The sequence below is a fragment of the Gymnogyps californianus genome, chromosome 3 (assembly GCF_018139145.2).
Source record: "Gymnogyps californianus isolate 813 chromosome 3, ASM1813914v2, whole genome shotgun sequence".
Taxonomy (NCBI): Eukaryota; Metazoa; Chordata; class Aves; order Accipitriformes; family Cathartidae; genus Gymnogyps; species Gymnogyps californianus.
The window spans coordinates 743,402-759,266 of NC_059473.1; the positions used below are offsets into that span (position 1 = coordinate 743,402).

Consider the following 15,865-nt stretch of genomic DNA (forward strand, 5'->3'; position numbering starts at 1 on the left):
CATGTATATTTATATAAATTCTTATTTGCCGGCTTCATAAAATACCCGTTAGGAGTGGGGCTGGGTGGGGGTGACCCAGATGCACAAGAGGAAATGTTTCATATCTCAAGGAGTGCCGTATGTGCCCCCCGGCAGCCCCTCCCTCCTGCCTATCAGATGTAGGGCTTAATGGGCTTAAGAATTAGAGCAGCTGCTTGGTGCAGAATTTATTGACTGACTGTGCATAACGAGGGGAATTAAAAACCTAATTGGCTGAGCTGCTCCCTGTCAGTTTGAGAATTTCTACTTTTCTCAGGGCTTGATGTTTTTATCAAGGCTCCTGGACTCTTCCCTCCCTCCTACCTTGCTTTCCTACTTCTCTCTGTTCTATGAGTCTGAGATGTAAACAGGTAGAAAGCCTGCCCATCTCCTTGGGATGATGCCACCTTCTTCACCGGTGGTCTCAAGGTGTCCGGACCCCAGCTGGAGTTTGGCTGGCACTTAGGGTGGGTTGCCTTGCAAGGGATGAGAGGAAAAGACAGATGTGGGGTGCAGAGCTGCTTCATGGCTCACCTCCCAGAGCAGCAGGCATGTCCCTTGCAGTGGCACTGGTAAATGCCCTTGCATAGACTGGAGTATGCTCTCCCTTCCAGAATAAACTTTGCTTGGCTTCCCACTGCCCACACAAAAACTAGAGCTTGTTTGCTCTATTAAGGAGGTAGGAAAGGGAACTCACCTGGAAGACAAAGTGTGATTGAAGCATCAGTCCTGCTCTCTGCTGCAAGTAGCAATGCTCTGAAGGCACTGTAATAGCTTTCCTTTTGATAAAGCTGGCTCATTAAATGCCTGCCTGGAGAAACCTCACCTGTGCTCTCTTTCTGCTTCCTTTTTCCAGCTGTCTACATGGAAGGAGAAAATGAGTTTGAATTTCAAAACTCTAGATCTAAAAACCTTGCTGTGGATTTCTTCCGAGGCAGTGTGCGAAGGGCTGTGCTGCTGGCCAGGCACTGCTCCGATGGCCCAGAGCACGTATCCCCTGTCACCTGCAGGGGACAAAGCCATGGGATTGTCCTCTCTGGGCCAATGAATGCTTGTAGGTGCACACTGAAAAGGCAGTTTCTGTGCATTGTCTAGAGCACCACAGCCCAAACTGAAGCTGGTCCTTGTACAATGGTACTTCACTGGGGTGCAGCAGTGCTCATTGATGCATGTACAGGGCTTAACCCTCAGCTCTGCTCTGAAACTAGATGTACTGGCTTTCACTGGTGAAAGGCTGGTGTTGCATGACTTCTTCCAGACCATAGGTGCTGTCAGAAGCCCACAGCCCTGGCTTCAGCCCAGGCACCCTCACTGCCCAAATTCTGCAGTACATTGCTCCCTCAAGGGACAGTGCGGCATTGTGTTTGAGATCTGGAAGGAACTGGCTTGGTTTCTAAGTGGGTTCCTCCTAGATTCATCTCTGGGGATGAACAGCATGACGCAACTTCCTGAGGAGGCATTTTTCGTTGATTTCTTGACGTTACGCAGTGCCATTCTAGTAAGGCTGTATTGCATAAAAAGAGTTAAGTGTGTCTTGTGTAGCTGTGGCCACAGATCCTCCTGCTGCATCTCGTGGTAGTTGGAGCCAGGCTTCTGCTCTGAGCTCTGCCATGCTGTCTCCAGCTTGCGGAGACCAGGAGAGGTTTTTCCTCCTGTGTCTCTTGCTCTTGGAGAGGCTGAATGGGCATGGAAATAGCCTCACTTAAGGCTATGTCTCATTACTACATTAAGTCAACAACCACTTGAGTATCCAAGGATTTTGATCAAAGCTAGATATTGAAAGCAGGGACAAAGAGTGGCAAACTTATTTGACTTCCACTTATGTCCAGAGCCTGTTGAGCACATGGCTGTACTCCTCACCAGTGTGAAGTGTGCTCCTGGCAGAGCAGCCGCCTGCTCTCTGCCTCCTCCGTGGTCAGGAGAAAGGCTCCTCCAGGAGCTCCAGCCTCAGAGCGAGGGCAGCCACCTCCCTGCCTGTGCCTTGCCTCTGGCACCTGGCGAAGGAGAGGCAAGGCGGTCACCCGTCCCGTCCCTGGGGACAGCGAGCCTCTGGTGTGGCTGTTCTGGAGGAGACCCTGTGAGCACACAGGGATGCGCTTGGGACAGGCGTCAAATGTTGCTACGCACTTGGGTGCGAATAGTCAAAAAGAAGCAAGTCCAAGTTACTGATTGCTGCTTGGGGTTTGTTCAAGTCTCTTGAATTCACTACTTTTTAGTGTAAGGAGCAAACCAACAGCTGTCTGGCTTTTCATGGCTACTTGCAGTGTCTTTTTGAAATGTGAAGAGTAATGAGTCAGAAGTAGTTAGCAATGTGAGCCTCAAAGCCTGGGTCCAGTGCCAGCCTCCTTGGGTGACCTTTTGCTTCAGGTGGGGTTTGCCATCTAAATAATTTCGGATTTTTGGGCATTTGTCTTGCTGTGCCCAGTTCCTCCATCTTTAACATGGACCCTCTTCCTCTGACAACCTTGCTTGTTGGGACTGAAGTCGTGCAAGATGTCAGTGCAGCACCAAGTATCACAAAGCTGCCAGCATAGCAGCAAAAAGTCTTTGCATTTTTTACATGGAAATGATATCAGTATTTCAGATTCTAGTGGAGGCAAGACCGAGGATTTTTACTGCAGTTGAGTTTGTTGAGGTCACCCCTGTATCCTTAGTCCTCCGTACCTAATGATGCTGTAGTAAAAATAAAAGTAATCTACAGTAAATATATCCTGGGTACCTATTTCATGATAAAAACACCTCAGTGCAATGAAAATAAAGTGTTAGTGAGTCTCAGTAGTGTCTACAAAGAGGGTACTATCTCTTGAATTAATTTTAAGTCCCCTCCAACAATTCTCAGTGTTATTTGCAGAAGACTGGAAAACAGGAAGAGTAGCAGCAGCTTTGATGCTTTTTTTTTTCTTGCAGGCATGTCTGTGGGCATCATCACTTAGGGCTGAATTAGACCTGTCTGATTATTCATGCTCCTGTTATAGAAGAAGCCAGGGATGTAACAGGGCTGAGAGGTACTCCTACTTTGCATTAAAAAACACTTTTGTTAACATCCTAGTAACCCTTTGGAAATATGAAAGCAGAAGCAGAAATCTGTTTCTGCTGTGGCTGAAAGGCTATTGAAACCCACAGAAACCCAAAGTTTAACATGGGAAGTCATGGTGAAGGAAGAGCAGAGCATGGGAATTTACATTCAAGAGGGAGGAAAATGAGGGATTTGGGCAGAGAATAACTGATAGGTGCTGTGAATTCATTAAAAATAGGCTATAAAAGATACACTACAAGGTTCTGGTGACAGACCAACAAAGCTTTTTCTTCCCCTTCATTGTTTATACTGTCACAGGATCCTCACAATAGCAGATAGTTTAGCCTTGTACTCCATGGTTCATTATCTATTATTCTATTTATTAATGCATTCTTGGGTCTTAGTGATGTGATAAACCATCCATGCTTTTCTTTTATGGTTTAATAGGATTCTTCTAAAACCCCCTCCATGTTTACATAACCTTGCAATTCACAGTTATCTATCATTTATTTCCTACTTTACACGCACTCGATAAAGCCAAGGCAGCCGAGGGGCATTCAGCCCGTGCGGTCCGGCAGCGGTGTTTTGCCGATTCATGTTCTTCATAACAAATGTTTCCATGAAATCAAATTCAGGGTGCCTTTTGGGGAGGGCTGTCCCTCTGGAAGGGCGAGAAGAAATCCAGCTCTTGTGGCACGTGGGGCTTGGTGGCACCGGGAGATCTCCTCCATCCCTCTGTGAGAAGGTGATGAAGGCTTGTGCTCGTGAAGGTCTCCGGTTGGTCTTCAGGCAAAGGGCTGGGGGTCTCGTGAGCCCCCTGTGGAAGACCCAGACCTGTGGAGGTGCTGAGCTTGTCTTTAAAAGGAAATAAACAGGGATTAGATGTTGATTTAATGCTTTCTTTGGGAAACACTAGTGCTCCTTTTGAGGAGCTTGGCTGATGTGATGATTTGCTGACTAGCAGAGCTGGGGCAGAAACCCCTGTTTTTGGCACTGGAGCGGTATCAGAACTTTTTTCATTAAATACCCTTTGGAGAGCAGAGGACCAGCATCACTGTGGGGCCACTCTCCATCAGAGGCAGAAAATCATCTAAATATGACACCAAACCTTTATTAACAATACCGGGGAACTGGATGCGAGACCTCATTTATGATTTCATTCATAATCCCTTCAAAATGAGTTGGTACCAGTATGTGATAAGTGGATTATGTGTTAGGCCCAAGTAAAGCCAGACACAATTAGTGCTTTAATAAACTGGTTGTATGCATTACTAACAACTAAGTCATAAGGGAATTGGTGTATTTACAAACCCTAATTAGTAGTTTGTTACTGTGATACCAAATTTAAACAAATCTGTAGCGTCACTGACCATCTGGGTTAGAAATCTCTGTTTTGAATTTAATTAGGAAATAGTTGTGACAGAAAATTGGTCCTTATTAGTTAGCTAATGATCAGCATTCCCCTAATTGAAATGAAGAACTGTCTGTCGGGTTTGTGAAATATTTAGGTACAAGCAGAGACAATCAAAAAATATTCTCTCCCTTAGGACTTTGTAAGCTGTGATGATTGATTAAATACGCCCCCCCGATAGTTTAACAACTAAAATGCAAATGACAGTTATGAATGTGTGTGATAATCTGGCAGTTGAGTGTTGTGCATTTCTGGTTTTGCTTTTAAAAATGGTTACAAAGGAGCTGGCCCGAGCAGGGTGGTGTGGATGCGGCTGCATTCCTGCCCGAGCACGGGATGCTGGAGGCACTGGCTGTGCCTTTGCTTTCCTCCCCCCATGCGTCCTCAGGAAGGGCATTTCTCATCCCGGAGCGGGAGCTGGGCTGCGTTCATGGTTGCTTTCCCCAAGAAAGCAGCTTGGTGCCACAGCAGCACAAAACCAGCCTAATTCTGGCGCCCATTTGTTTTGGTAGGAGTTGGCTGTGTCCAAAAACTGCAGGGCTGGGGGGAGTGCTCCTCAGTGCACATGTGCCCTGCGCTGAGCAGATTGTGGACGTTTAATGGCTGATCCTAATGGGGGAATAAGATATGTATCATTTTCTGCAGGCACACTTACAGCAGAAGTGAGCATCTCAACCTTGCAATCAAAATACGGATAGTTCCTTTAAAACACAGACTGTGGTTCTTAATTAATTTTCACTTCCTCCCTTTATAGTCCTCCGCAGGACTCTGGATATTAGGATTCCTGGTAAGCTTTCCAGATTAAAGAAAACATACATTGGCAATAATAAACAACCCGATTGCTGCTGCTCTAGCATTACTTGATACTGAGAAACTCTTTTATATATTGTAACAGACAATGAAGTTTCTGTAGGGGCTTTAAATCACTTAATGTTGAAAGGAATTCCCAGACGGCTTTATCAGTCACTGTGTAAAATTGTTAGAGATCTCCACCAGCTAATAAATTTGATTTGGGGTTTGTTTTGCTGGCATTTGCACAAACCCTCTGAGAACTATAGTTACTGTATTCCTATACAGTATTTGAATTCAAAATTGAAATGCCTGTTTCCCTCTCCTCTGGGAAGGGAAATAAAACTTTGCAATAGAATATGAATGTCGGTTGTTTTTCTTTTTAGGCCGGTGCATTATTATTTGAGGAGATATAGTGTTTGACAAAACCATTTATTTTGTTTCAAATATTTTATTGAGTAATAAAACTAGTTTACATTGCTGCCACATATGGGGATTTGTGCCTGTTAATATGTAAGGGAGATGAGTAAAGAAATCGGTACCCCGGCCCCGCTGTTTTTCACTTTATGACTCTGGCCTCCCTGCCCTGTGCCTGTAATGCCGTGCAAATGCAACTGATAAAGGCTGGGTGCAGGGTAGGGTGGGCTGGGCTGAGCCCTTGCTGAGGCTGCTGCAGGAGGTGCATCGCCCGTGGACGAGCTCCTGGGGGCTCAGTAGATGGTGCTGAAAAATAAAGGCGATGTTGTTTTTTGGGCTGAATTTTTTTTTTTTACCCAGCACTCACAAATTTATCATGAATGACCCCTTTTCATGAATGTTCCCATTCTGAATGGGAGATAACCACCATTTTTAATCTAGAAAAATCCCCTCTAAATAAAGCCAACTGCAGCTGAAGGCAGTGCATCAGCTAGGCTGCAACCACCCTGCAAGGAGCCCTTCACCCGGCTCTGCTGAGCCCCTCATATGTGACTCCTGGCCGAGGTGTCCCTGGGCTCAATGCAGTGCCAGAAATGCAGAACACAGACAACCCCTCTCAGAATAGAAAGTTGCTTTTTTTTTTTTTTTTTCCCCTCCACCAACTCAGAGGAGCTGGGCTGGGGTTCAACAAGTCTTGCTTCAAGCCCCGTTTTGTTTTGCTCTTCCCTTGGGCTCCCTCTCCTGCCCTGGCATCTCCCCAGGTCAGAGTCTCATCTGCAAAACAGGGCCAACAGTAATTCTCCTCCAGCCCAGGAATGCTGTGGGCATGGGGACATGATGCCCTGAGGGGCTGTGCAGAGCAGCTGGGGGGGTACTTGTCAGAGACCCCCAGACAGAACAGGCACTTTTTTTTCCCTGCTGTGGCTGCACGGAGGCTGAAGGGAGACGGCTTCTGCGCAGGAGCCAGGGAGGCCAGCTCCAGGGGCACCTGCGGGACTGTAGCTGTGCGTACACCGTGTGGCTTTTGCACCCCCAGCCCTCGATGCCAGCAGGATGCTGCTGTGGCTGTCACTGCTGCGATGGCCATCCCATGTGAGACCCATGCTGGCTGAACAGGGACAGCCCCGTGGCCTGGGCATGGCTGGCAGCAGCCTCCAGCCTGAGCAGCACGGCATGAGTAGGAACAGGTTTGCCCAAGTTACGAGCTGGCAGGAGAAGCCAGCAGATCCTGGATTTTGATTTTTGCAATGCTCTGCTGCTTTATTTCTTTGTTTTACGTAAAGATGTTTGCTTTTAAGGGATCATAGCAAGTAGGAAGGCTTGAGTTCACTGGTTTTAAAGCAATCTGAATTGTTCTTTCCTTGAACCTTCCCATGACAGTGCATGGGAAGCTACGTGTGAGTCTGTACAGATGTGTGTACATATAGGTGTGCTGCCATACCTCTGCACATTACTGACAGATGCTGCTCTCGCATCTCTCTTTCAGGTAAGTAATGACAAACCCACAGGCGCAGGCTGGCAGTGCGCCCTGGTCACTGCTTTGCCCTCCCGGGCATGGCAGGGCTGCTGGGGCCAGCAGCGCTGCCTCGTCCTTCGCCCACCAGCAGCTCGAGAGTGACGCTGATGGTCTCCAGCAAGAAGCCCATCCGTCTGCCACCCTCAAGGAGGATAACAGCTACTGTGAAGCTTTTTGAGGGGGGATAGAGTTTAATGCCCTGGAAAATCCAGGGCTCTGCGGAGCATGCAGAGGATTTGCAAACGGGGTGTGTTGCAGACACTGCTCCACCAGTCAGTCAGTGGGTTGCGTGTCATCTGCAAGGTGGGTTTTGAGGATTTTCTATGGAAAGCAGCACGTAGTGTTTGAAATTTCCCCAGACCTGGGTCTCAGCCCCCTGATAAAGTGACACTTTGTCCTGCAAAGTGTCCCTCGTGCCACTTACTTCCGGGAGCTGAACTCAGGCGCTCTGGGGAATGCATGTATTCTTCTGCTAATGATGAGTCCAGCCACAAATGTTGCTCAAGTAATTTCAAGTTGTATACATTCAGCATCGGTTTTAGCTCACCCCCTAACTAGTGTTTACTTCAAAGTTGTTCTAGTTTACCATACAAGAGCCAGGTCTGCAGGGAAAGCCAACAGCCCTGCCTGCATGCTGCCTGTCCCCTCCTCAAATTCATTCTTCTGTTTATAAGAAAGTGCCTGCCTTCACAGCTGGCCCTGTCGTAGAGCCTGAGGTCTCTCCTGGGCAGTCATTTCACAGCATTTTAATGCTGGTGTGCGCTCTCCTGCTTTTCTGAATAGGTACCTCAGTTTTTGGATGCTTGATGGGAGTTATCTCAAGTGGGATGCTTGCCTTACCTGTGCATGCAATAGTTGCAGGGTTGCTCTTTTTCCTAGAGTTTGCTGCCATAAAACAGCATGCGAGGCTGTTTCTAGGTGGTTTTTGGATATTTATTTTGTGCTTTAATAGCCTGGAGTGGGTATTTGTCTGCAGGCCACATTATCTGTAGAAAATGGTCCGAGATGCACAAATTTGAATAAACTGGGGTATGCCATCTGGGCAGCCAGTCGTCCTTTTTGGTGGCTTTTTTTTTCTTTTAAGAAAATTCATCCAAACAGGAGGTTTGAAATTGTTTCCTTGGTTGGCACCCTGATCAATGTGCTCTGCCTCCGTATCTGTCTGCCCAGCAAGGACGGCGAGATGGCCGGAGGGCATGTCCTGGCACCGTGGGGTTCTTTGCTGCCACCAAGGTTGTCACCGGCGGGCACAGGGACCTGCAGCTCGCCCCGGAGATGGATGGAGGCGCAGGTTTCCCACAGCTTGTCATTAGTCCTTGCTCTGGAAAGGCTTAGCTATTCCTACCCGGTAAATTATGTGCCATTCCTCAAAAAAGTGGATTAAATAAATGGGGCTAGAGCATGTCTTTTTTGCTCTTAGCTTTAGCGTATTGATTTGGACATATTTTCAGGCTGAGAGTAATCAATTCTTGGGTAGATGGGCAGAATAAAATAATTTCAGGCAAACTCTTCGAACGACTCGTCATTAATTTGCCTTTTGCCGGCGCTCGTTGAGGCCAGGCGAGATGCGCTCAGCATCCTCTGGGCGCCAGCAGAGCAGTGCCCTGGGGATCTCCTGGGGCTGCTGGGCTGGGAGGGAGGGAGGGGGGCCGCCGGGGCTAATGAATGCGCTGTGTTTGCTCATCTTTACAGAGTCACTTATTACCGCTAATTGGGAGGGACAGTTCAAACAAGCACAGAGGAGCAGTTGTCGTGGGAGCGTGACATGGGTTTAAAGAAGCGGCCGGGGAGGACCGTGCTGCTTGGCCCCGGCCCCCCGAGCCCGGCCGCATCCTGGCGCGGCGCCGTGGGCGCATCCTGCCTTTGTCGGGGACCCCCTCTGGAGCCGGCGGTCCCAAGAAATCCGGGCAGGACAAGACGTCTCGGGGCGCCACAGACAGACATGCAGCTGTCCGGGACACTTAGGAAGTCACCAGCTGACGGAAGGGGTGGGCTCCTGGCTTGGCCGCACATGGGTTCAGAGATGTGCTCTGCATTAATGTGCCGGGCATCGCCTGGCCTTGTTTCTCCTAAAGAGCCCCTTTGATTTGGGAGGCCTGGCCAGCACGGGAGGGCACGCTGGCGCTGGGGAATGCTTTGTGCCTTCTTTCAGGGTTGCTGGGCAGGGCAAAAAATGCTCATGTCTGCCCTTCTGGAGGGAGATCTCCCCTCCAAGCACAAATGTATCTCATCTTTCAGAGTTATTTTTACTTTCAAGTGTTCTTATCCAAGCTTGTATTCGTTCATTTATTGTTGCTTTCCCGAATTGAAACCTTTTGGATTATTCCCCTGCAAGCTGAGCGCTTCTTGCAGCTGGGTACAAGGGTACAAATTCCATTTCTATAGCAGAATGGACCTGTTACACTCATTTTTAAGACTTTTTTTTTTAATGTTACTTGGGGAAAATAGCTAAGCATAAATGTTTTAGAAATAAGAGCAATGTGGGCTTCGTTTCTCGGCCACACTTTGGCTTCATAGTGTTGAACAGAAAATCGGAGTGGGTTCAGAAAAGCAGGTACATTGCGGTGCCGAGGGGGCGTGTGGAAGGGCAGGAGGAAACGGCTCTGCAAGGCAGCAGGGTGGGATGGAGAGCGGCCGTGCTGGACTATAACCCTGCGGGGTACCAAGAGCATAAGCTAACGGGGCTGTTTGACAGCAAGAGCCAGGGCGAGAGTCTCGCCTGGTTCCCGTGGCTGCCCTCTCCTGTGCCCCTCGTGCTGCTGTGACAGGACAGGTGGCGTTTGTTCTGGGGATGTGGAAGCAGAAGATGCTGTGCCAGAAGCACCCGCTCCACCTCTGTCCTTCCCGAGGTCAGGTCCGGGGATGTCACGTCTGCTCAGGCTAAATGTGTGCCCAGATGTGTTACGGAGCTGATGGGGATCCCCTGGGTGGGCTCAGGGTTGCTGGCGGGAGGTGGGGAGAGGATGGGAGCTGAGGAGTGCCGGAGGCTCCCAGTCCCCCTGGCACACGGGAGGAAAGGGCGAGGGGCTGGTGGAGGTGGCTTGGTCTTTTGCTCAAGGTTGCTGCCTTATTTTGAGAAATAGGGTCTGGTTTGAGTCTGTGTTTCCAGTTTCAGTCTTGCCTTTTTTTAATATAAAAATGAAGGTTGCCAAAGTGAAAACGAAAGGCTTGGTTTCTCTTTGAATGAGTAATTCCTTTCCCTTTTAAAAAACCCAAACTTCCATGTCTCCTGTTTGTAATGCAGGAAGACAGAGATTATGCGCATCTGCAGCCTGACTTTAAATGTGCTCTAAAGGTGTGTTGTACGCACATTGTCGCTGAAGAGGATAAACCTAAGGAAACAATCTTAATCTAAGAAGTTAGCATCAACTGCTAAAGCACTGGCAAAAAATTCGCCATGTGTGGCTTGAATTCTAAGCGCTAGTCAAGAGGCATGTGAGCCAAAACCACCAGTCAAAGAACGCTCTAATCAGAACAGCTAACAAGAGAAATTTTTCCTTTTGCATGTGTGGCGAAGATAAATCGAGTTTGTTTTGCAGCCTATTCTGCTTTAGATTTCCTGTGTCATAACAGAATGAATTTGTTGTTCATTGATACCTTAATATATAGGTTGTTGGGGATTTTTTTTTTTCCCTGAGGAGGAAAACAATGTCCCCTTCACTTTTGCATGAATGAATTCATTTATTCTCTGTAACCTCCGGAAGTCATTTATTTTGCTCCACGACAGCTGCAGGGTCTGTTTGTGTAGGAGGGTTGCAGGCGCTTGGCAAGATCCTGGCCCTTCCTCGCTCCCCGTGCCCAGCGCCGGTGGGGCCGGGGCGGGCCACCCGCTCCTGAACGGCGCTTTTTTGAAGGGTCTTGTAAGAAAACTGCACTTTGCATATCAGAAATGACTCTGCCCTACTTGGGGTGGAACAGCACCGACTGCCAGCCACGGCATGGTTCTGCGCTCTTCTCCCGAGCGATGCTCGTGACTGTTTATTTCAGTCCCTCTCTATGTACCATGAATCACTGATGAGTTCTAATCAACAGCAATTTAATTAATATACATGCTTTTACAGATGTTGTTCTTCGTTGTAACTTAGCAGTAGCTAAGGTCCATGTGATGGGTACCTGGGATATTTTCCCTTTATTAAAGAAGGAAGGAAATTACTCGCCGAGGAGACTTCAGTGTCAGTCCACTATAGCATACGGCCAAGATCAGTGAAGCCAGAAACTCATCCCGCGGGTCTATGTATTTAAATGGACAAACAAAACCTCTTGCTTCCCCCAAAACCCTTCCAAAAACCTCAAAGCAATCTCCTAACAGAAATTCTATATTTTTGCAGGCTCGTGCGATGCCTTGCCCTGTGGGTTATCCTCCACAAACTTGTAAACAGCTGTCGGATTTGATGTAGAAATGGGAGAGGGAGAAACTCGTGTTACCACTGTGTCAGATGCGGGAAGGCGTCCTCTGGTCTCTTTAGACATGTTAAAAGCATCTCTTCTGTGACTTCAGTTTAAGGTAAGAAATGCTAAAATAGTCTTATTAAAGTGTGGAAATGAAGAAGAAAACCCTCAATAGATGTGACAGACTTTAAGCTGTGGATCCATAGCTGGCAAAGTGCGTAATATCTACTGAACTGGAGATGCCTCCCCTCGGCTCTCCAATCTGAGCAGTATGCTTCAGCACGTGTTTAACTTCCCCTAAATCCGTGTGGAAGGCAAGCGTGTGCTATGTGTCGAGCTGGATTGAGACTTAATTCCTCCCGAGGTAAAAGACTGCAGATCACCCACAGTCCAACCAAGATCTCCTTCCTCTCCACCACGCCTTCTCCCCTGGCACCCGGGAGAACACCCAGGCTGCTGAGATTTGGGGTTGTGTTGCCAAATTCAGAGTAAATTCATCTCCTATTGGTTTTTTTTTTTCCCCACCTGTGTCCTGGTCAGGGTGCACCACCACATCTCTCCCCAGGCAGGGGATCTGGGCTCCTGCTGCCTTTGGGGACTGGAGCAAGGATGCTCCTCTCCACGGGTGGACCAGCCCTGTCACATCGCGGTTCGGGGGCTGCATCCATCACCCTCTATGTCTCGGGCCGATGTGCGCTACCTGGGCTCGGGTGCTGGGTCTCCGCGGGTGGGAAGAATGGAGGAGCTCGGTGGGCTCAGCTCATGGCTTTTCTCATCCTCTGTACCCAGGTTGTAAATGCAGCAGCACTTACCGGCCGTACTAATCAGAAATAATGTGTGGCTTAATAGAACTTCTCCATTAAAAGGTTTTGGAAATAATATATAAAATGAATGGTTCACCCGGCAAGTTTCAAATGGCTGGGGAGGGAGGGGAGCTCCGGCTCACCTGCAGACCTCCACGGCACTGCGCGTACAGTCACGCTACGCCTAAAACTGAAGCTGGGAATTGGTTTTGATTTTTATTTAAAATTCAAATGTCTGATGTTCTTAAATTGAACAAATGATATTTTAAAAAAATATATCAGGCTCCAACATCTGCAGATTATGATTTGCATTTTGAAATTGGCTGCTTGAATTGAACAAGGATGAATACTGTCACTCTTCTTTTATTCGCTCAGTTTATTTAATGAAATGCTAGAGGTCAACCCTTTGTCCTTAAATTAGTTACTATAAAAATCTTTTTGTACTTTTCTGCTTGTTATGATGTCTTCTAAGCAGAAGAAAAGGTTGCCATTAATTATGTCTTTGTTGAATATGGATATCTATTCATAGTTAGTTAAACAGTTTCAAACAAAATTAGCATTGAGCAACTCTAAGGCCAGCTTTAGGTTGGTTATCAAGAATTTTTTGCTAAGAGAATGCTCTTCTGCAAGTGTGCATTATCTAATATATTCAGCTTTCAGTTGCTAATTTTTTTTCCAGATGAAGATGGGCTTAATTGAGGTTGTGCTTTTAAGTTTGTAGAGCTCTTCAGCATCTCATACAAAAGCATCTAGAGGCTTTTCATTTGTCTTGAGTATGTTTTAGATGTACAAATATTATTTACTTTAAACTCTAAATCAAAAGGCGCACTGTAACTATTTTAAATAAAACATTATTCTCTGCTGAAATATATATACGTTCAAAGCAGGACTTTTTTTTCATTATCACTTAATAATTTATTTGAAAGAGCTGCTATTAACAAATTTTAGGATAATATTGAAATAGCGGTTTAGTAGCTGGTCTCAAACAGGCATTTAGTAATGTAATTTACTTGTCAAAGATAGAGGATGTATATTAACGTTAAGATATAGCTCCAGTTTCATGTCTAACTCTTAGCGAAGTGCCATTTTGAATAGGGCTTTAAAGATTAAACTGCGTTAGTTTTTAGAAAGGTTTCAGTGTGATGATAAAGCTAAATTTTTCAATAACAGCCGCGTTGGGTGGCCGTCTCTTTTGTGACGGGGTTTGGTTTGTTTTATTTTCCAGTCTCCGTCAGTGGTGCCACCTGCAGTTACCGGGACAGCTCCCGGGGCAGCAGTGCCTTTTGGGGGTGATGAGGGGCTGTGGGGCGGGTGCAGCCTTCCCCATCCCGGGGAGGTCCCCGAGTCCTGGATGCCTCTCGCTGGGGGGGGCACCCCAAACGCACCCCACAATCCCACTGGGATGGGTCCTGCTGCCTGGACCCATGCCCCAAGGACCTGGCAAAAAAATCCTCTGCTCTTACTCAACCCCAGAAACCCACCCACCCTTCGCCTCCTTATTTTTAAGGGGCTGTATGGACTGGTGTGGACGGGCCATCGTTAGCCCTGGGTTGTCCGGCCCCAAGCCAGACAATAACGCATGCGCTGAGTATTTGGTAAACGGGGAGGAGTAGGGAATGGAGAGAGGAGAAAAAGCTACGAGCGAAAAAAGAAGATAATTAGGAAAAGTAATAAGAAAATATAAACGTGGTAGTGGAGGATTAGTCCTAGTCATTGGAAATGCAAATCAACTCCATGCTTGCTCCGAACATCTTTTTTCTAAGCTTGTATTTCAGAAAGGATTTTTCTCTTGGTTTTTTTTTTCCCCCCCTTTACCTCCTCCTCAGTGCAACAGCGCTGCTTTCCCAGCAGCATTAAATATTCTCGGAGATGAGACTGTAACCTTGTAACGCTTTTAGGTATAATATACATATTTTTTTCATTTTAAATGCTAGCTCATAATGACATTGTGAAGTAGGGATCCCGAGTCAGCCTTATTATCATGGTGTCTCCTTGAGCTGAACCTCTGAGAAATGTGAAGGGGAGACCTTTTGGAATGAACAAATCCTTTAGCTGCCTATAATTATTTATTAAAATAGGCTACTGGGATAAAGGACTGGGAGGGGGAGGGAGGAGCAGCATTCCTTTCTCTGTATGTCCCTCCATGCAGATATATGTATGTATACATATCAAGCGAAGCGATTGCAAAGTCCAAGCCCTGTATTTTAGAAATATAAAATAATGGATGCACAGAAAGGAAAGATAAAATGTGAACAGATCACACACATTTTTATGAACCGAAAGGAAAACGCTCCGTCCTGACCACTTAGAGAGCATCCTCACCCTTCAGTGTAGCTGCTGGGGATTTTCATGTAAATGCTGAGCACCAGGCTGGGAGGAATGTGGTTATGTACCTGTGCTTATGGCTCCATGTGAAAAGGAAAATGAGGATCGGATCAATGTTTTTCCCACTCTGTAAGTGGTGAAAGAGAAACCATCCTGCTTCATTACTGGGTAAAAGCAAAAAAAAAACAACCCACCCCAAAAACCCAAGCAAACAAAAAACCCCACAAAAATAAAAAGCAAACCTTGCTGTCATTTAATTTAATGAATTGCATTGATTGCTGCAGATTTGTCTAACTTCATTCATCAGCCAAACCAGCACGTGTTAGCTTTGTGCTGTGGAGTATTACAGAAGTAACGTGTCCCTCTCTCTACATCTTGAGAAATTTTATAAACTTAAGCTATTAAAAAAAAAATCTTTGGGGTCAACTTTCCACTTGTGCCTTTAGCTCTTGAACAAGTACTTTTATGGTTTCTTCTAATATATAGGATTTATCTGCAGCTCTGTAAAGAGCTTTTAAATTTAATCCAGTGTTGAAGTAGTAATTTGTTGCTAGTGCTTTATAACAGGCTTTTCTTTTAACTTTCCCGGGATGCGGGCTCTTTGTGCGGGCTAATCTGTGACACACAATGCCAATCTGCTCGGGGTATCTCGGGTTTGGACCTCAGATGTCCTCAAAATACGAGGAATGAAAGTTGGTGAGTTGCGTTATGATCGGAATGGTAAGATGGGAATTGTCTGGCAGTGGCGCTCCGGGGACAACGTGCGGCTTGCGGGGGGGGGGACTTGGGGGGACTGCACCCATCGGCAGCTCGGAAGGCTCCGGCACCGTCGTGATTCCTATTGCACGAGCGTTACGTTCGTAACTTGGTCGGGATCTGAGCTTTTTTCACGTGCGTGCACGGAGCTGTCGGTGTACGTAATTTATAGGAGCTCCTGCAGCTTTTCTGGAAAGTCTGTCATTTTTTTCAGTCCATTTGGATAACCATTTTTTTAAATCAATTTTAAAATTCCTTTTACATTTGATAGTAACAAGTTTGGGTTTTGTTTTGTTTTGGGTTTGGTTTTTTTTTTTCCTGGAGGAGGCAGTGGTATAGGCTGTCCATATATATTTTTTTTCCAGAAAGGGAAAAAAAATCATGATAACGGAAAAGAATCTTTTACCAGCTGTTTATTTTAATTG

General features: G+C 46.6%; 1 long non-coding RNA gene across 1 annotated transcript in view; it reads left to right on the top strand.

The window, feature by feature from the left end:
- LOC127014636 (uncharacterized) overlaps positions 1-15,865 on the top strand; it is a 64,115-nt gene that overhangs the window by 30,868 nt on the left and 17,382 nt on the right. Inside the window, exon 2 of the long non-coding RNA XR_007766193.1 lies at positions 11,496-11,671. This is a non-coding gene — a long non-coding RNA (uncharacterized LOC127014636). The remainder of the gene's footprint in view (positions 1-11,495; positions 11,672-15,865) is intronic.